General features: G+C 28.4%; 1 protein-coding gene across 3 annotated transcripts in view; it reads left to right on the top strand.

Annotated features, from left to right (window-relative positions):
• Nucleotides 1-21947, top strand: part of LOC129974931 (leucine-rich repeat serine/threonine-protein kinase 1-like) — a 174630-nt gene that overhangs the window by 94032 nt on the left and 58651 nt on the right. The window lies entirely within an intron of this gene.

Genomic DNA, 21947 nt, shown 5'->3' with positions numbered 1-21947 from the left:
ATTTTAGCAAGAAAAAAAAATTAAATGTTTTTTCACCATAATTTACAAAAGTATAGCAATACAAAAAAATATCTTTTAATTAAAAAAATGTAATTTAAAATTTTAGCAACATTTAATTTTTAAAAAAAATTCTATATTATGATAACAATTGGGCTATTGGGGATTTTTTTCCTCTAAAATTTGAAATTTTTAAAATGCTTTAAAACCTTTTCCTACAATACTTTCATTATTTCTTTGAAAACTGGACCATTATCATTATTTCTTTTCATTCAAACCAAATATTTAATAGCATGATTTTCTTCTGCTGTTGAAAAATCAAGAATGAAAGATATATTGTTTACTTGAGGAATAATAATAATAATAATAATAATAATAACAAAAATAAAGTTACAGTATCCTGAAAGGCATCATGCAGTTGGAGGATAAATTACACAGACAATTACTTTTTTAATGACACTATGATGCCATGAAATATGACATCATTAAAAAAGAAAAGCTCACTCGTAAGCATAAAAGACGTGAAGCTATTAAAGTAATATGATTTAAATGTTTATCTCAATTTGATCTTTAAAATACTTTATTGAGGAAAATCAATCAAGTTATGCTTAAGAGATTCTATTGATACTAAACAGAAGCAATATTTTTGGTGAAATAACTGCTGCCAGAAGCGGCTAGAAATGAATAAAGAATGAGTTGAAACTACTCCGTACGAAACAGGTTAATATAGCTAGTATCCACATATTATTTTTTCCATGTAAAATATTTATCAGAAAATTTGTACACTATATTCCAACTATTTTTTAATCCAAATTTATATAGTATGTATTTTTTGTAGACGAAAGCTTTACTAATCAGAACCTTTATAGTTAACATGCAAATTCACTTCTGTTGTTGTTGCCATGGGCAAGCTCGCTGACGAAATCAGCGATTTTAAGCCAAGGATGCGTCTCTTGTTTTCCTAACTAGGGCCAAGAGTACATCTTAGCTACTCACGCATCATATTCGCTTACACAGCCCACAGCCCATTTTTACTGGGGGGAGGGGACACATTCACACATCTCAGAGATAGAACCGATGAAGAACAACCATGCCCGAACCGGGACTCGAACCCAGGAAGCTCCGATCAAGGGGAAGACGCGCTACCCCCATGCGAGGACGCCGGCACTTCTACTATTAAATTAGTCTTCCATCCAAATGGTTTTAATAGGTAGAATAGATGTTCTGCAATCAGTCTTCACGCCGTGTAAACACTTGTGCATTTATGTTCTTGGAGAGTTCGATTTCTTAAGAAATGCTGCTCTATTCCTTCAGGATTTAGGTCAGGGTTACCTGAATGCGTGATTTATAGCGGAGATTTGGCGACATTATTGAAATGTGATAAATTACCTGGAAGACATTTTATTTTGCATTAAATATTGGAGCAAACAGTTTCTTGCAAAAAAAAAAAAAAAAGATTAATTTCAAGTTGAATAAGTTGTTTCCCATGGATATTGAAACAGTTTTTAGAAATTTTGGACCATTGAATTCTTTCTATGAATCAATTTTCTATAATATATTCTATTTGAGAATTGCAGATTTTTTTTTTATCTTTACTCGGTCCAAAAACTTTACCAAATATAAGAATAAGAAGTAAGTTGTTTTAAATAAACACGGTTATTGTATGGTATAATTTTAGCGTAATACTGTTAATTACTAATGTAATTAATGTTCTAAATTTTCAGATTCTTGTTTCAAATCAATTGTAGTTAAATGTTATATGATGACCATTTTTTTGTTATTATAAAATTATGGTAAATGTGATGCTTCTACTTTTAATAATTTTTTTAAAATATCCTTTTCTTTATGCCTTGAAAAATACGAAGCACGCCTATTTTAGTGAGAGATTTTATGAAAGGACTGAAAAACATAATTACTAAAAATGATTGAAAGTCAATTATGCATTTAAAAAATAGAACAATATCTGACATTTGTCAGAAAATAAATGACTTTCTTCACAATAAAACTTTTCTTTTTATATCAATTTCATTGATATTTGAATCTAAAATTATTATATCTTTCCAAAAGATCAAAGAACTTTTACTTCCAAAATGGAAGCAGAATTTCAAAAATTGTCAAACATGTTACCTTATCTGCGCCAGAGTCTAAATACATTATAACATTCTTCATACTCATTGCAGAACATGAAATAATTCTATTTCTGTTGTTTTCCTTTGTAATTTTCATATACATACACGGCCGATTTTTTGTATGATCATTTGATAAAGAAGTATGCATCTGTTTTATCACCTCACTGCTCGAGGCGACATCTTTTTGACTGTGTCTCCATATCTTCACGCATGACTTCATTGTGGAGTTGGGTTTCTTCACCTCCAGGGGTTGTGCATTTATAAATTATGCATGTATGGACATAGAATAATTTTAAGTTACCATGGGAACGGAATTTTAGATGCAATTAATCATTAGGTATTCAGTTTTACAAATGTGCTGGTTTGTCTTTCTTGTTAGAAAGGGATTGAAAATCAATACTGATATTATTTATTAATTTGTTTAAAATTCCGGTTACAAAAATACTGTTACAAATCAAACGATTTTTTGAGTTTTCCCCTTTTTTTTTCTAAGATTTTCATTATTTTATTGATTGCGAAATTGTTGATAAATTGCCAAATAAGGATAATTTTTTTAAATTCTATGCTATAAGTTATGGAGGCCGTGGTGGCCTAGTAGTAAGGTTTAGGCTTTGGAACCGGAGGGTTTCAGGTTCGAGGCCCGCCGAAGAACCGTCGTGTAAGCGGGTCTGGTGCACGTTAAATCCGGCGGGACCAACCGTCCTCCCGCTGGTATGTGTGGAAGTTTGGAGGGGGGGGGGGGGTGTCAGCTTAGGTGTCGCCCTTGTTATCTGACCGCGGTTCAAAAGTATGAGGTTCATCCCAAATTAGCCCTATTGTTGCTTTAAAAAGGGATGTTGATATAACTTACCTATAAGTTATGAAATGCATCTGCAAAGTTGTTTATGTACTTTAAATACTCTTAAAATAATATACTTATCCATAAATAAATACTTATCTATAATTTAGTATACAGAAATTTCACATCAAATTTCAATAATGTTAAAATTAGTTGAAAATGTATTTAAAAGTATTAAATCGAAATTTTAAAACAATATGTATTTAACTTGATTTTAAAATATATATTTTAACAGGTTTAAAGGTAACTTTCATCACTAGCGTATAGACTTTTACTTTGCAAGTCGGATTAATGACATTAATTATATGTTATGGCTAAAAGTTTGCTAATCTCTGATATGTTTAAAAGACATATTTGCCATAATTTATCTATACTTATAATAAAGCTCAATGTGTGTGTGTGTGTGTGTGTGTGTGTGTGTTGGCGCTCTACAGGCCAGACCGTTTGACATACAGCTACCAAATTTGGTACATGTATACCTTGGAGGTTGGGAATGTGCACCTGGGGTTTCTTTTTTCGAATTTTTAATTAGAATTTTAATTATTAATTAAAAACTAACTTTCCCGCCAAAAAAATCTTTCATTTTCCCCACCGCCAACTTTTCCGCCAAAAAAATCTTCCATTATATCCAGCGCCAAACGAGAAAGGCTTCAGTTTTTTTTTTCTCCCAACAGTAATGAGGCTAGGGTTAAAATTTTTCGGCGGATTATTTCAATCGGTTCTGTTTATTTTCTTAATGTTTGATGCATTTAAAATTGAACATTGTTAATGAATCAATCTTTCAGATTCATTCTGAAGTACTTTTGAATTAAAATAAAACAGAATAAAGGAAATTAAAAATTTCTAATCCGTATAGCGTTACCCCAACTGGCGTAGAAAAAATCACGTATTTGCGTTACGTAACCGGCGAAGAAAATTTACGCATGCGCATTCTGTTCTGATGGTTGCCATGACAACGTTATCAATGGATGATTTAAATTATTTTTGGGTTAGTTCCATGCTTTTGTAAGTAAATTGTATTTATGTTAGTTATACATTTTTTGTATATGCTTATAGTTTTAAGTACATCGTTTTTTAAGTAGTTTTTTTAAAACCTGTTTTCAACCGTTTATTTTAAACGATTCGTTTTATTTTCTTAGTGTTTGATGCATTTAAATGTAAACATTGTTAATGAATCGATCTGCTCATAATGAATCTAAGAAAATTTTGTTCACCAACTCTTGAGATATTACATAAATTTAAAAAGATATTCTTTAGTGCCCATAAAGTTTAAACGCTGAGTGACTCTATTTTCAGTAATCAGATTATAAAAAAACGCTTTGTTTCAGTAAAAAATATTATTATATTAATTGAAGATAAATTCTTTCCACTTTAATTTAAAGCATAAATTCTACCGTTTTCAACCGTTTATTTTAAACGATTCGTTTTATTTTCTTAGTGTTTGATGCATTTAAATTTAAACATTGTTAATGAATCGATCTGCTCATAATGAATCTAAGAAAATTTTGTTGACCAACTCTTGAGATATTGCATAAATTTAAAAAGATATTCTTTAGTGTCCATAAAGATTAAATGCTGAGTGACTCTATTTTCAGTAATCAGATTATAAAAAAAATGCTTTGTTTCAGTAAAAAATATTATTATATCAATTGAAGATAAATTCTTTCCACTTTAATTTAAAGCATAAATTCTACGGGTGCTAACAGAAAATGAGAGAGATACATATTACGTTATGACTGAAGGCCTTTGTAATATTATGAATGAATTATATGATAATGAAAATTTGAAGTTTTAAAATATTTTGATGAAGAAGCTATTAAAGTAGAAATTGCATAAAATATTTAATAATTAAAATTTTAACGAACATTAAGATTGGCAAACCGGCTGGTCGCCAAAGGCGGCTAGTATTAAATAAAGACTAGAAATGTAAGTTTTCTAATTCTGGTGATATTCTTATACAAATTATATTTGAACTGTATTGAACTTTTTAGTAAGCCTTTTGTCTATAAAAGTCCGAGACAGATGCAAAATTCTTATCTTTATTGCTGTCTTGTTTTTACATTTAATTATTTATTATTTTCATGATCTCGTGAAGTTCCAAGTGTTAAAAGTTCTCTGTTATTTAGCGCAGATCTAGTTAAAAACGAGTTCCGAAATCTTCTACGACTGTTTCATGAAAGGAAAACAGGTGTTAGTTTGTTCAAAAGAAACTCAGTTTTTCTTGCTAATTGTTAAGAAATGGATGGAAACGATGTTCACATTTATTAATCAATTACCATACAAGTTCACTGGCCGATTTTATAATATTTACAGGGAAGACAGCGTTAAATTTATTTATGCGTGCCGGTCAGAGAAAAGCAGGCCGCACCCCCTTTTAAACAAAATGTATCAAAATAGAAACTAACTTGCCATTTCAGACATTGGGAAAATGGGTCGACCTTAAGAAAGCTGGTTCTGCGCCGATGGCAGAAGAAGATCTTAAATTTTATTTATTTAGTTATATTATAATAAGTGTTTAAACTTTACCTAGAAGTCGAATATCATTTTATGAAACCATTAAACTGTAGCACGATAAATTATAATTAAAATAAGATTTGCATTACCTGTCTATTCTTATGTCGGTATAAATCTAACGATTTATTCCAAATAAGAATGAGATTAATTTGATATTCCCATATATATCATATAATTGAATCATTCTATTGTATTCATGCTAACATATTATTTTAAAAATAATTAAAAGATGTCCTTCGCTTTGACCTAATTTTTAAAATATTCAGATAAATAAGATTAAAGTTCTTTAAAATAAATGCCGCAGCTCGTTTATTTAACTCATAGAACGTAGTGGAAGACATCTTTTTATTCTTATTCAAAATAAATAAAATAAAAAAATCACCTGCAATATCCGTTCTTTGTAATGGAAATATTTTGTTCATCTGTGCTGGATATCAAAAGATAAAAGATTTTCTAGATTTATAATGCCTGATCATTAGGCTTTATTACCTATCGTGAGATTTTACCTGCAGCAAAAGTAAGTAATTTTTCAGATCATTGATTTGGATGCATTAGTGATTAAATATTTATGAATAATACAAAATATTGAAAAGGATTTTAATTGTCACGGACGACGTTTTAATATTCCTCATTTTAAATTTTCAATGCTGTTAAAAGGGAACCTTATTAAATTAATGTAGAAAATCGAATTCTTAAAAGATTGAATACTTCTACTCAAGCTGATTTTAAAAGCGATTTACTGATGCTCAGGTGTTTGACTAAAAATGTAAAATTGGAAGGTTCTGATTTTCTGCTCAATTTAAACGCACGAATGTTCTTCCTCTTCGCCATTTTTTTAATCATGACTTATCATTGCACCTACTCAGATACTCACTAGCAGGAATGAATTAAATTTATCACCTGCTTTGTGTAGGTTTATCAAGTTCTGATACGTGTGGAAGTAGAAGGTTGGAATAAATTATCCCTCGATGCAATTGTAGAGGAGCTTTTATATAATTGCGGAAAACCACTTTTTGTTACAACGATGCTGCTAGGAAAATTTTTTACGATTGTCATAAAAAAGCTAATGGTCTGCAGTTATTGATATATAAAAACTTCATCGCTAATTTTTTTTTTACTACGTATACACTGCCACATAAATCTTCCTGTTTGTTTACTTTTGTTTGGTAGTTTTCAGTAGCATAGTAATGTTTTTATCACATACTAGATTTTTATCAGCCGCTATAAACTGCCTGTTACTTTCGGGCATTGTAAAAAAAATATACAGCTTTTAAAATGTATTTTATGAATTAAATTTCAGTTTCTTGTCAATGGATTATTGCAGCTTTAAAAATTCTATTTATGTAGAGATTATGAATATTATTTTTAAAGATATTTATTTAAATTTTCTATTAAAAATATTTTTTTGTAAAGACCTAGAATTCATTTACATTTCAGTTATCGGTCGATATCTTCAAATGTTTTGTATTTTCTAATCAATTTACCTTTGCTAAGAAATTTTCAAATCAATATAGTTGAAAAGCAGATCATAACATTCTTTATGGTTAAAAATTGCCCGTCATTAAAAATTAATAAATTAATTATTTTCAAAGGAAAGGAAGAAATTAAATTCTACTTATAAAACTTGAATAAGGCAAGAAGAAACCATTTTTATTCTCAGTGCCAATTTAAAGCTTAACTTCATTTTTATTTTCTAGAAGTGAAATTTTTTCATTTACGGTTTATGAAAATTCGTTTAAAAATATCTTCACGATTGACGTTCATATTTTCTCCCCCTCCCCCATCGGAAAAAAGTCTTCAAATTTCACTCAAATTTTTATACAATTTAATTTTTTTTTAGGTATTATTAAAATTTTAGTTCAATCTCTAGTTAAGATTGCTATTTATTTAATTCAATATATATAAAGAAAAATGTCGCTATGGTATTTGTTTTTGGTAGGGAATATTTGACAAAAAGTCGAATTTAATAGAAATAATTTAAATTTACTTAAAAATTTCAAGAAATATTTATTTGCTGAAGCTTTTTTGTATCATTTATTAGTCCCTCCCCCTCCAAAAAAAAAAAAAAAAAAAAGAATGCTTATAAAAAAGTAAAAACTTTGAGTATAACATTCTTGGCATGTTCCCCCCTCCCCTTTCCATTATATGTCCTGTGTTTTACCTTAAGAAGTATCATAATAGTAGCGGCTATAATACGTTTAAATCCTAAAGCTGTCTTGTTAAATTTGCATTAAGATGTATTTTTGTTGCAAAAAAGTAATATATAATCAACTTATTATCAAAGATACCATAGAGTATTTCTTAAAGCGTAAAGAGTATCATATATCATAGAGTATTGTTTAAAGGGTTGCAAAGTTATTTTATATATAAATAAAATATTTTATGTTTAATATTTACGAAGAAAATTAACATTTCACAAACGAAGTGTAATTTGGTAAATGTATACTATTTTTCTTTTCTCATGGTAGGGAACTTACATTAGCTCTAGAAAATTCTTCATATTTTTTTGTCATGTTTATTTTTTAACACGAAAGGGAACTTGCTTTTCCAATACATATGTGCTGCAAGAATTTTAGTTCCACTTCCATTGTATTTTCTTTCTAGAATTTTCCAATAAATAAAATATGTTCTTATAGAGTAATTTATGAGTGTAGGTGTACCGCATATCCTGCTCCTACTTTATTTTTTCAATGTTCTTATTATTCCCCATCTGTAAAAAATGTCTGGTGTCTGACGAGCCGAATCTCCACCGAGACAAAAATCGAAGCGATTTCGACGGCGCTCAGCCGTTTGTCTCTCCAGCTGCATAATATGGTTTAGTATGACACAATCGATTTTTATGTAAAACGTGGTAAGTTTTCGTCCGTCTTGTTCTTTGCATTTTTCCGTTTAATTATATTATGAGCTGAACTGAACATAGCTTTTAATATACTATATAGCTTAAATGTCAGGTGGTTTTAAGTTTTCTATATGTTATTGCAAAATTGCGAAGCAAGTGTCGAACTTCAATAAAATCCTACTGATAATATTGTTAAAATTATGGAACGAAATTTTCTATTTGCTTTCAACTAAATATATATCGAAAATAATTTTTTAAATGTATAATTTCAAAAATATATTAACATTCTTTTGTTTATTACTTTGAAAAATAATAAAAATTAAGTTTTATAGTATCACTGAGTATTATGTTACATTATTACTCAAAAAACAACTAATCAATGATTTTATTTTATTTCGTACAACTGATAATTTTTTAAACGTTTGAATCTGGAATCTGCGTTTTTTTTTCTTTTTTTTTTTCTCTAAGTTTATATTCATTATTTGTTTACTTGACAACTATTTTATTTTTATTTTTAGTGATTTTTTTTAATGTTATGATACTTCTAATTCTGCTTAACCACATCGTTCCTAAGCCTATTAAAAAATTTTGTAACTAATTTGAATAACAAAAATAGTATAATTCAAAAATGATTGCTAATTTTTTTTTTAAAACATGCAGCTTTTCAAAAAATGAGTTATTGTTTCCCGAAACCTAAATTTTAAACTTATATGCATATTTATGGATCGTGTGCTTTCAATATATAAATAGTGCCAATTCCTTCAAACTATTTCTTTTGATATTTTGCTGAGGATTATTTTGTTTTGTTCATCATGTACCGTGATTTTTTTATATTTGATGAAAAAATTATTTGAAGGGTAACCTATTTAGTTTAATTAGTTATAAAGAGTCCTCACCTGTGAAACATACGTTAGCATGAAATTGAAATGCTGTTCACGTTGATTTCTTTTTAAAGGTGAAAGAGTTGCTTAAATTGTTGAGCATGCTCTAAGCTGGAATAATTTTTTTGTAATGCTAATTTGAAATTTTTCCTTTACAATGATTTAATTCATTTTCTTTGTTATATTTAATATCAAAATATTATATATAATCTCGACGTTATGTGTATATATTACAAATTTATCATATCATAGCAAACTGTTATGACATTATATATAATTCCAACAGAAAAAAAAAAAAAAAAAGTGAAACTTTCCAAAATTTTATTGAGTTATTGCGTTTGGAGGTTTTTTTTTTTTTTTTTTTTTTTTTTTTTTAAGTATTTATTCTTGAATGTAATATTCTTTGAAACTAAGCTTCATTTATTTTAACAAGTGATTATTCAGTCATTATATATTTTAGAAATTATATATTTAGAATAGTTTAGAACATTATATATTTAGAATATTTTAGAAAAAAATTTCAAAACCATTTTCAAAATTTTTTATCCATTTTATTTACGGGAGATCCTATTTTCATTCCTCAAATTTAATTATTCGTTTTATGATAGAGAGCAAAAATGTACTATTCTTTATTTTGTACTAAATCCGAAAAGATTCGTAATTTTTTATTTATTTTTGTGGTAATAGGTTTTATAAAATCGTATGGTAATTTCTCACATTTATCTATATCAAAATATACACATGAATATTAATACGATCATCATATTGTGGGTTAAATTCTACAAATAGAGAATTACAGAAGCGATGAAATATGAGCGGAGGCATAAAAAGGTAAGTGAGCCAGATTCCCAACATGATGCAACTTATATAATTATATAATTTTTTAATGTAGTTAACAATGATTGGTTAAAGGAATATAATGAAACTTTATGAATCAAATTGAGAAGCGAAAAATATTATTTTTTACGAACTTCATTGCAGATTATTCCTTTTCTTTATTAATCGATAATTAGAAGGCATTGTTTAAAAAACATACCTGGGCCAAAGATTTTATTTTTAACTCCCATTTTTAAACTGTCTTTTTTTATTGTGCATTGTTCATTTTTTTTCAAACAATACCATTACCATATTAATTGCGTTCAACTCTTATTAAAGGAGCTATGGGAATTATATTAGACTAATTTTAAGGACACAATAGCCATTGGCTATGCTACGCTATAAACAGAGCAAGATAATGAAACGAAATAGAATCATGAAGCAAACGTATAGTGGCAGCGCGTAAAACAATAATAGAACACGAGTAATAAAATTTCATACATGTTGTAAAATTCGTAAAAGCATTTCTAACAGAATAAAAACAAAATAATGATTATAAAAAGGAATTATTAAATTTCGGATAAAAAGTCAATACTTGTAAGAAAGAAAAAAAGCAAACAGGCGTGGATGAGGTCTTATCCCCACCGAGTAATTTTGAAATTAGTAACTATAAATAATTAAATAATCGAGAGTTCACTGTCTATTTATGAGTTATATTTATTTTGAATTGATATTGCTTGAACTATATTAATTTGGCCTGAACCATGTTAATTTGTGTGTATAAGAGTTATAAGTTTAAGTTTTATCTCTCTTTTTATCTGTTGTTTTATTTTTTAATTGATTGAAGTTTTGATTATGCACTTTACATTTAATCAATATGTGATTTCTTGATTCTTTTTCTCTTGATCCTTTTCTCTTTTGCTAAATTTAGTTACATAGTTTTTTATATGTAAATCTGTCTCAGCTGATAGCTTTAGGCTTGTTTTCCATGAATGTAACAATCTGTTAAAATAAAAATAATATGAAATGTTCATTGAGAAACAATCTTGGCGCATTTTTCAGCACTCGTTATTTTGTTAAAGCAATCATTAATAACTTCTTCTCCCAAGTTTCTACTCAGAGATTTGTGAAGGGGAAAAAAAAGAAAAAAAAAAAGAAAAAATCGCTTCAGACTTCTAAATGTTCACTTACATTCACCAGAAACTAATTAGAATCGATTTACATTCAAAAAAGGAGGATGTGCCGTGATGTAGTAGTAGTAGTAGTCCATATAAAAAAAAAATGAAAAACTAGTAGTCTATATGAAAAATGAATTCTAAGATACTTATTCTTTAAAATAAAGCAAATGATTTTGGAAATCTATTACTATTTTTCAAAAATCAATATCGAATTTCAATTTTATATTCATAATTCTATTTCTTTTTAAGATAATCTTGAATTTACCCAAGAAATTAACGTAACTTCAAGGGGAAAAATAAATCCATATGTTTTTAAGAAAATTTGCTATTTTCTTTTCAAAGTGATATTGGAAAAAAAATAAAAAAATTGATGTACATTGAATGAATTTACTGAAATCGTTTTTTATATTTCATTCCTAGATATAAATCAAATCAACAACATTCATTGTTCAGTAAATTACTGAATTTATTTTAAATTAAAGTTTTTATGAATACTTAATAAACATTGGCTCCTATAATTCCCAGACCTTTTATAAGTAAAAAGAATAGTTTGAACAAAAATGAGATTCAAATCTGCTTTAAAAAAAGGTAATCAGCTTAGCTATTTCAGACCTTTAAACCGCAACCAAAATGTAAATTACGTAATTTTCTTCTCTGCTATTTAATAGTGTTTTCTTCAGAATAGAATGTGCTAATTTAGCTGCAATTTAAGGAAAATATGCGTTTTTAAATGTATACTGCAATTTAAGAAAAATATGCGTTTTTAAATGTGCATAGTCAGCATGAATGCTTGTTTACTATTTTAAGCAAGAGAATATACTTAATTTAGTGAATGAATAGTCCGTAAGCTGGATATACTGGTTTCTAAAGTCATTGCCTTTTTGCCTGACAAAACAGGTAGTTAAGTCTTTAGAAGCAAAAGTCGAAATGGAAATGCATTCATTTTCATTTTATGACGACATTTGGACAGTACACAATGGAGGTGGTCATTTTAAAGACGCGCTAATTATCTTGAATTGGTTTCTTGTCTTTGTGGTCTTAAATTTTTGTTATTATTCAGTGCAATAATGATGTCAATACCCTGCAATATCTTTTACATGATTTAGTTGAACAGAATGTGCGTTTATATACAAATCCTTTCTTCTTATGCTTAATTTTAATGGCTTTTGTATATTAACAGATAATACCTTAAATGATAAAATTAGAAAAAACAAAACTTTAATCACATTTTTAGATTAGTTTATCAAAAACACAGATTTAGTACACCGTCTTTTTGATGTGGTTAAGCAAAATTTTCTTTAAAAACTAGTAAGATTTGACCCAGAAAGCGTTTAAAAGCCTCTATGTAATTTTGGCCTCACCTGAAAAACTAGTCCATGCTGTGGTTATCTTCAATTGTTTTCATCTTTCCCACGATCTTCGTAGTAGGTTGTCGTCAGTTGAAAGTTATTAAACTAATTTGGGAGCGATCTTTATATATATATATATAATAACATAATTGGAATCGTACATTTTACATAAATTGGAATCGTATAGAAATAAAAGAACAATTACTTATATCTTCCAGATCAATGAATGTTAAATCTTTTAAAGCTCAGCGGATCATAATACAATCTTCTAAAAATGGCTGACTCGTTTTAAATTTGCTGAGTTTTTAAAGAATTCATCTGTAAAATATGTCATAAATATATTTATAGAGAAATCTTAATAACTGCTAAATAAAATTTCATTTCAGTTCTTGCTTGAGATTATCAAATAGGGGGGGGGGGAAACCTAAATACTGCTCTTAAGTGTGCTATACATTTGTAAAGTTCCAGTCATAATTTTTTATGAAAATTTTTATTTATTTTTTAACAGGTAAAACTGATAATATATTTCTATAAATATTTTCTTTATGATTTGAAACTATTCAAACTGTAAAGGAAAGAAACTATAAATATCATATTCGTGTAATCTAATACATAGTATTTTATAATTTTGAGTATATTTGAAGAAAATAGCCTGTTTTTAGAACAGTTTTAGTGAAAGTATGAAATTTCATACGTAAGCTCATTGTATAGTCTATTTTGATTTAAAATTTAATTAAATATTTTTATTTGACTGTTTCATATACATCTTTGCTTAGAAATGGGTATTATTTATTTTTATGCTTTTACGGTGCATTTCAATAGATTCGAGAAGAAGATTTTCTAGATAATTATCATAATTTTTTACTATGGACTAACAAAAATGTTACGAAACTAAAATTTATCGAAATGAACAGAAATTATCCTGAAATTGAATATGTATGTGTATGTCTACAAAATATTTTTTTTTTTTTTGAGAATTTATGATATTATATATGTACATATGCATTTTAGGAATAATAAAGGAAACATTTACGTTTTAAATAAAGTTTTTGTTTTTAGAACTTTTCTGTCCCTCGATGTATTATAGCTTCTTCCTTTCATTTTTATTAATTACAATCATCTCTTCTGGTGTTATCGCGGAAAGGATGGCAGTTCCTCGAAGGTCAAGGTAAAGTCCGAAGATGAAGTGCTTTATCTCCCCGCCCCGACCTTTGTTTTTCGTAATATAAAATGAATTAAGCCGAAAATAAATTCTATCTTCCTCTATTTGTTTAGATTCCTTTTTATTTTTCGAAGTCGTTGTGTTTTTGAGTTTACAACGTATGCACATACAAGCAAATATGCAGGCCATCAGATGACTAATTAATTAATTTCACATCTACATTTCTGATGATAATATAACTCAGATATATAATGTCACATATATAACTCTTTGCGTCTTAAAACTACCATGTTTTTTACAAACGGACAGACAGATATGATTCTTTTGAGACGCATTTCATCCAAAATCTGATACAAATATATCTTCTTGGAGGTAGTGCTATATACCGAATTTTATCACTTTAGCTTTATGTGTTTTTGAGTTATCATTTTCACAAATAAACCGATCGATAGATATAGTTTCAAAAATACGTTTCTCTGAAAGAAAGAAAAAAAAAAAAAATCTAAAATGTGGAAGCATCAAAATATCGTCGCAGGGGCGTGTATGGGTGATGCGATTATGACCCCCGCAGCTTTAGACAATATTCGTGATCTGGAAGAAATGCTGCCGTAAGGTTGATTGCATTCAAACAATTAATCGGGCTGTATATGATTGTTTAATAATAATATTAAAAACGTAAGGCAAATGAATAAAATAAATCTGTTAATTTTTTATAATCCATATTTTATGGCCTTGCATACCGTGTTTATAAAAGAGCACTATATGTTACATATTTAATAATATGTTTATAAGAAGCTTCTTTAATAAGAAGCAAAGAAGTTGTAATATTCTCATATAAGATTAATTAACTAATGTTTGGAAATATCAGCTCTAATTTTGCGTTTAAAATAAAGTCATACGGCATATAATAACGATTCAGTTCTGTCCCAAACGCCTTATTGATTTGGTGCTTTTTATTGACTCTCAAACTTCTCCAGAACATTTCCAGAAATCTGTATTATGAGCCCCGCCCTAAGAAAATGTTAATCTGTGTTTTCCTTTCTCAGCATCGAATTGTTTGCCCATTGCAATACTTTCTCTTTGCATATTTCATATACGAGAAGGTTAAAATAATAGTGGGACAACTGCTGACTGACACAACGTTATTCTTGGGCAATTTCCCTCTGCCTTTGTCTTGAAGACCTGTGGTGAAATTGCTTTGTTTATTCTTGTATTATTATCTTCGCAACGGCGCAATTTGTTAATTAAATCCGTGTAGTAGACTGTTAACTATATGGTGTGTGAGAAGCAAGGATGTTCTTTTAAGGTTTCTAAAAATTGCTTCATTTTTTTCTTCTTTTGGAATCATGCAATTGTTCTTACACTGTTTCTTTCCTTATTTTACATATATTCCTTTTTTCGTTTCCCTGTTAGCATGTTTTATTATGTGAGTGAAAAGGACCAGAATAGGGAACAAAGCAATAATATTCCGTTGTCTAAATAACCTTCTTCTTATGCAGACGAGGAGATTGTAGATTTGATAGCTAAAACCTTCTCACATTTCTCGGACAATCAAAACAAAGCGTGCCTGCCATTTCCCGTTCACTAGCCAAGACGCATCCAGATTTTCCTCATGCGATCTGACAGTACCACCAATTCGTTCTTGTGTTTCTTTCTTCTTTTTCCATCAGAATTCAAGGGCATATTTGTATCCTTACAGAACAAGAGAAGTATTCACGCTTCAAAACACGCCACTTTTTATAAGAGGATAAAAAAACGATAGTGTTCATTCACGGCCTGTTACGATCACACTGTTGACAGGGAAAGTGGATTGAATTTCAAAGAATGAAAACAAAACGACCCTTAGATAGGATTAGAAATTATTACATGATTTTTATCTGGAAGTATTGTCGATACGTAGAAAATTAGCTTATTGATGTGTGTATATCAAGGTAAAAGGAATATGTCGTCAAGTTGGCGATAAAAAAATATTTTCAGTAGAAATTTAATATCTTGATTTCGGACTTTATATATTTTTTTTAAGGTTTATCTATCATCCACGTACGCCTTAAACATCTCGTGATTCAAATTTTTTATCTAATTAAGATTTTAATAAATAATTACTTATGTAAAGTTAGTATTAAAGTTGTGATAATTTATTAAAATTACGTATTATACCATATATGAAACATAAAACCATTAGCTAAGGCTTAAATATAAAATTGATAATAATAAGAATTAGTATAAATAAAAGTCATTATGGCGACTTTTCATCCAAACTTTCCACATTTCTTTGGGCAAGAGAAATAATATTATCGTCTTTCCAAAATGCAAAAGTTAATTAAACATTCAATGAATCAATTAACCGAAATTTCGCCGTTTCCACAAGAAATACTTTGATACCATCTTAAAATTCAGAGTCTTACAATATCGGTTTCATTTCTACAAAGTATTTCTTTCAATTTGTTATTAATTTTTTAAAATTAAAAGTATCAAATTAATCTTAATTGTTCTTTTATTTTAATGCATATCTTTTACAAAGTTTTCATTTGTTTTAAAATAATTAACAATCCCTAAAAGCTGGAATAAATCAATTGCTCAAACAGAGACAGAAAAAAAAAAAAAATAGGTTCTTATGGGCAAGTAAAACTGATGATTGACGACTTTAATAGCTTTAGATTATTAGAAATATTAATTATAGCTTTATTAATTATAGCTATTATAAATTATATTATTATAATAGCTTAGATTATTAGAAATTGACAAGCATTTTTTGCCTTTTCTCCACAGAAATTTCGGAGGGAATTTTTCTGAAAAAAATTTCACATCATCATAAAATTGAAAATGTTACCTTTTTAACGATTTCACTTGCATTTTTGTGCAATTTTTTTTTTTCTCAATTGTTATAAATTCTTAAGAAAATGTAATTCAGATTATTTTGAAGTAAAGAAATTTATAGGTACTTCTTTGCTAGGCAACCTTGCAATTTTAATCTACTCTACCACTTTTTTTTTTTAATTTCTCATTTCCATACATATGTCTAGAAAAGGGTTTTGTATATTGTACTTTATACAAAAAAAAAAAAAAAAAAAAAAAAAAACGCATGAAAGAGTTTTTATCCCGAGAATGTCGAGTATATCTGTTGTATATAAATGAGAATATGAAACTAATGATTTGGAGAAAAGAATATATCAATTGAAATGAATAATGCTGTGATAATTTTTTACTATGAATTTACACCCAAGGCTCTTGTAACATTACGTCCTTGTGATTGAAGTCCTACGCAAGGTTTCAATTCTGTTTTGTTTCTGAAATCTGTCCCTATTTTACCGTTACATGATTAAACTGGTTGTCCAAAAAAATCCAATATCCATGGTCAATGGACAAAAATGCTTTGGTTATTTTTGAGAGAAAAAAATTCAAAGGTCTATATTAATAGCTTTATGACATAATATTCTATTCTATAAATATATTTTTATTTTTAAGATTAGAGATTGAATGTTTACGTGAAGTGATAACTAATGAGAATCTTAATGAGGTCTACTGTTGGAAACCTGTTTTCCTACAAGCTCAAACTTTCCCCCCTTGTTTCGAATGCGATAGAATTCGTTATATTTTCCACTTAACTAAGCCCACCATTACCAGACAAGAATATTCAAAATGTCGCTGTGACATATTTCGCTTTTTTATACCGATTGCTGTAATCTTTAATGATTTCTGATTTTTTAAAAAATGATATTCTTTCATTAAGCCTAATCCGTAATTTTGTTTAAATTAAAATATTTCTATTAGGCAAAGTAATTTTCTGTTATGGTTCAGATTTCAGTTACAAAGTAATAACTTCCTTCTCATAAAGGATAAATCATTTAAATGTATAAGTATGTATACATTGGTCCTATTTGATATTCCTGCCCTCCCCCTCCTACTTTTGAAAAATACTTACATTGTATCGTTATTTCAGTTGCTTCGATTTGTATTTTCTATACTGTGTGTAACAGGTTTTTTAAATTAAAGCAGTCTTCGTCGTTCACCGTTATTTCTAAAATACATCATTTTTCAAATTTACGATTTTTTACGTAGAAAAACATAAATGTCTTTCGATACTTATGAGTTCATTGTACTATATCATTATTTGCATAAAATATTTTTTGGCTTTTTATTTTCTTTGCAAAATAGTTATTTCAAGATTAAAAAAAAGATTAACTTGAAATATGTTAATTGTTTTAAAATATATTTTTGACATGAACTTAATGAAAATAGAAAAAGCAATTCTTCAATGCAAAAATCAATTACAAAATGAAATGAATTGTAGCCAATACTTTTTAATTTTGTTCTATCTATATGAATTGAAGGATATCTTTTTTCTTTGTTAGTAGTAATCAAATCTATTCTTTGTTTATATTTCAAGCTAATTGAATAAGGAATATTGAATAAAGAGCTTTCTTATCCTTTAAACATTGTATAAGGAGCTTCCATACTCTTTCCTTTGGCATGGAATTTAATAGTGAACGCAGTAATAATAATAATTATAAGTAAAGGAAATTCAAGCGAGTTTGCATTAGGCATGATGATCTTTGAATTCATTTTTATTTTTAAAGTTTGCTCTTTATTAAATTGCATCGATAACGTTCACACACAATATATGCTTTTCCGTTCTTATTTATAACTAAAAAATAGAAAAAATGTTGTAAAACATACAAAAAGTATGTTTAAAAAAGTTTGCATAAAAACTAAAAATATGTAAAAAAAAGTTATTTAAAATTAATTTTGAGATGATAATATGTTTTGAAGTTATTGAAGAAAAATGTCCCCATTCTGATTAATTTTAAATTAAAAATCCAGCTAGAAATTTAAAAAAGTCAAATTTTACTGTCTAGGAATCAGCTATATTTCAAGTTTAACAGATACAACAGTTTGTACTGTAAAGTATTTTTAACGGGTTTCCATCGTAAATGTCGTATTTCACTATTTACAGTTAATATACGCCGGCGTCCTGGCATAGGGGTAGCGCGTCTTAGCGCGTCCCGCGATCAGGGCGTCCTGTGTTCGAGTCCCGGTTCGGGCATGGTTGTTCTCTTCCTTGTATTCTCTCTGTGAGGTGAATGTGCCCCCCTGTAAAAAGGGGTTGTGCAAGCGAATGTGTAAGTTTCATCTTCATATGAGCTACAATTCAGACTTCTGCCCTCGGTGCTCAGGGATCTTTACCCTCAGAAGCTACTGCAGCCCCCTTCCGTGGTAACGCGGACACGACATCATCATCATCATCACAGATAATATACCAGATGTTAAATGTTATATTAAATGATGTGTTCATCTGAGATTGACTTTTTAAAACAATGTGGGATTTCGTTTTTGTCAAATTTTATTATAGTTTTAAAAAATGTTACTGGATATAGAACTTCTTAATATTTTTTTAATTCTGCATATTTACTGCCAAAATGAATATTAAATTGAAATGTTTTAACTCATAATATAATGCGATAAACCTTCAAAAAATATAATATGTTTGATTTAAAAGAATGAACATGTGTAAAATTCCTCTCCTTTTCTGTTTTTTAAAAAATAGTTTAGGTTTAAATTGCAGAAAGCCGTGAGTGCTGAACAGTTGCAAAAGTTTTCTTACTTCACTAAGAGTAGTCACCCCTTTTTTTTTCCTTCAAAAAGAAGGAAATATAGTCATAATAACTCCTTACTAAATATTCAATCATTTTCATTCAACTGTATTTCATATTTTGCTGATTAAAAATGTAATTCTGATTTCACTCATTAACTGTTTTTATGCAATTATTTGTTGCATTGATGGGCGGACAAAATAAATAACTTGGAATTTGATAACTTTGGAAATGGTTGCTTAGGTTAAGTTCTATTTCCTAACACGAGAGACTATTTGGAGACTCGGAATTTTATCCTTAATAAAATAAACTGAATGATACTGGAAATAGTAGCACATTGTACAAATTTTAACACCCATTCCAGCGGACGGAAGTTTCATTTTGATGGATTTAACGAGTACCCCGCGGTATACGCGACGAATTTTCGATGGAGTCTAGAACTATAATCTTTTGGAACTGAGAATTTGATTATCACCTCGGTTCCATAAATTATTATGATGATTAGTTTCAAAAACTATTAGGTGATAAGCATTTATGAAAGCGTTAAAATCATTAGTGGCGCCTTATTCGTCTAGTCCCAAATGTGGAAGGGTGGGGGTGGGGGAGAGAAACATCATTTTCTGTGGTAATAAATTCTTGGGGTAATATCATGATTTCCCCATAAACAGAATTTCCATTTGCCTTTGCAACTTGAGGTTATTTAACTTAGAATATTATTGGTATTCATATCTTGTAACATAGTGTAAGACCTTTAATATATTGAAAAGTCTTGTTTTCTTACGTGGTTAAAATTATTATTGTACTCTTTAGCCTTCGTTGTTATTTTAAAATTGAATATAATATCATTAAAAATCTAATATGTAATAGTTTAGTATGCCTTTAATATGTAAATAAATTTGTACACATATAAAATTAAAACTTTACACATATAGATTTAATATGTAATAAATAATGCATTTGGTGAAGCATATTAGTTTTTACAAAAGGGAAGCATGTTCGATTGGTAAAGAAATTGAGATGTTATTTTATATGTTTAACGGATGAAAATCATGTGCAAATTACTTTCAAATTAATTATCAATTCGCATTTTATGTGCAATTAGTTGATATACTCGGCGTAGCTCACGTTTAAAATCCTTTCTTGTATAAAATCTTTGTTTGATTTCAACATTACATTTGTATAAAATAATATAAGGCACAAAATCCTTTTATCGTCTGATATATTTTGAATTAAAATTAAAATATCAGTCGAACCAGACGATTTTTTAAGAATCGCTGATAACTGAATTTCTCATTATAGTATTTGCTATATTAATATTTTAAATTTTGTTCACAAATGCTGAGATGTTAGAAAGATAGTCTTCGTTTAAGCTATTGACTTACGCTTGGTTATTAGTGTAATTGTATCACTTGATCAATAATAACTTTTTCAAAAAAATGTATAAAATTGAAAATAATTTTTTAAAGTATATATTAGTGCGGTATTTCAAAGCATAAAAAAATTCATTACTTTCTAATTAATTCATTACTTAATTATTTTTTTTTTCTTGAAAAGATATTCTTTATCATGTTTTATATACTAAATGATGTCGAAATTTGATGAAATTCGGCTTGTTGCTTAATAGGTGATTAGATTATATGTATATACACTTGGCCAATGACTTTTTATTTATATTAAGATAAAGTGATGTTATATTCTACTTGAATTTGAACAAATTATCACTAAATAAATATATTGTTCGACAGAAGTAAATTGAGTGAAGTACCATTTATCGTTTGATTTTAAATATTTTAAGTCTGATGGGCTATAGTCATGTGCAAACCAGTTTCAAGCTGGATTATCAATTGATATGTTGTTCCCCACTTCAGCTTGAACAGATTATCGCTAAATAAATATGCTCAACAGATGTAATTGATTGAAGTAGCAGTTATCATTGATTTTAAATATATATATATTTTTTTAACTTTCCATAGAGATATTTTTTGCTTGTATTATTTGATCTTCATCTCCAGTCACCGTCCGTTTTATCACTTAAGCAACCTGCTTTTCTTTCTTCACCCCCCCCCCCCCCCGCCATTGCCAATGCCTTTCTTCCATTCTTAAGTGTTCTTTGTTCCGATACAAACTCCATAAATTTTCGCAGGGATACACCAGCAGATTAGAATCGTTGAGATTTTTGGATGAGAAAACCGGCTCGAACACATTTGCCTGAACGTCACTTCCTTCACATAGTTTCGTCACTTCCCCGGCTCACTTTTTCCTTTTTAATTTCGCGCAAATGGGATGTAGATCTGCTAGGATCTGCACTTTATATAATGCGGCTTAAAGCTTGTCAGACGATTTTGTTAGGGAGCTCTTTATGTGGTGAAAACTGTGATTCGTTGTTAAAGATTTGGACGTCGTGTATCAATAGAGAACAAAGTTAAAAATGTGTTGGAATTTTTTTTATTGCTAACTTTACATCGAATTCTTTAAGAATAATTCTTATCAACTTTATTTTGAAAAATTCTTCTTATTAGATTGCTTCGTTAACAAATCAGGAAAGCATTTTTTAGAGTGTGCATGCAACGGAATGTTGTTTGTAATAATAATTGAAAAAAATTATAGTTCTTGCAAATTTTTGAAAAAATTCTCAGATAATAATTTTTTTTAA

This window comes from Argiope bruennichi, chromosome 7, assembly GCF_947563725.1.
Source record: "Argiope bruennichi chromosome 7, qqArgBrue1.1, whole genome shotgun sequence".
Taxonomy (NCBI): Eukaryota; Metazoa; Arthropoda; class Arachnida; order Araneae; family Araneidae; genus Argiope; species Argiope bruennichi.
This window is presented reverse-complemented; position numbering and strand designations above follow the sequence as displayed.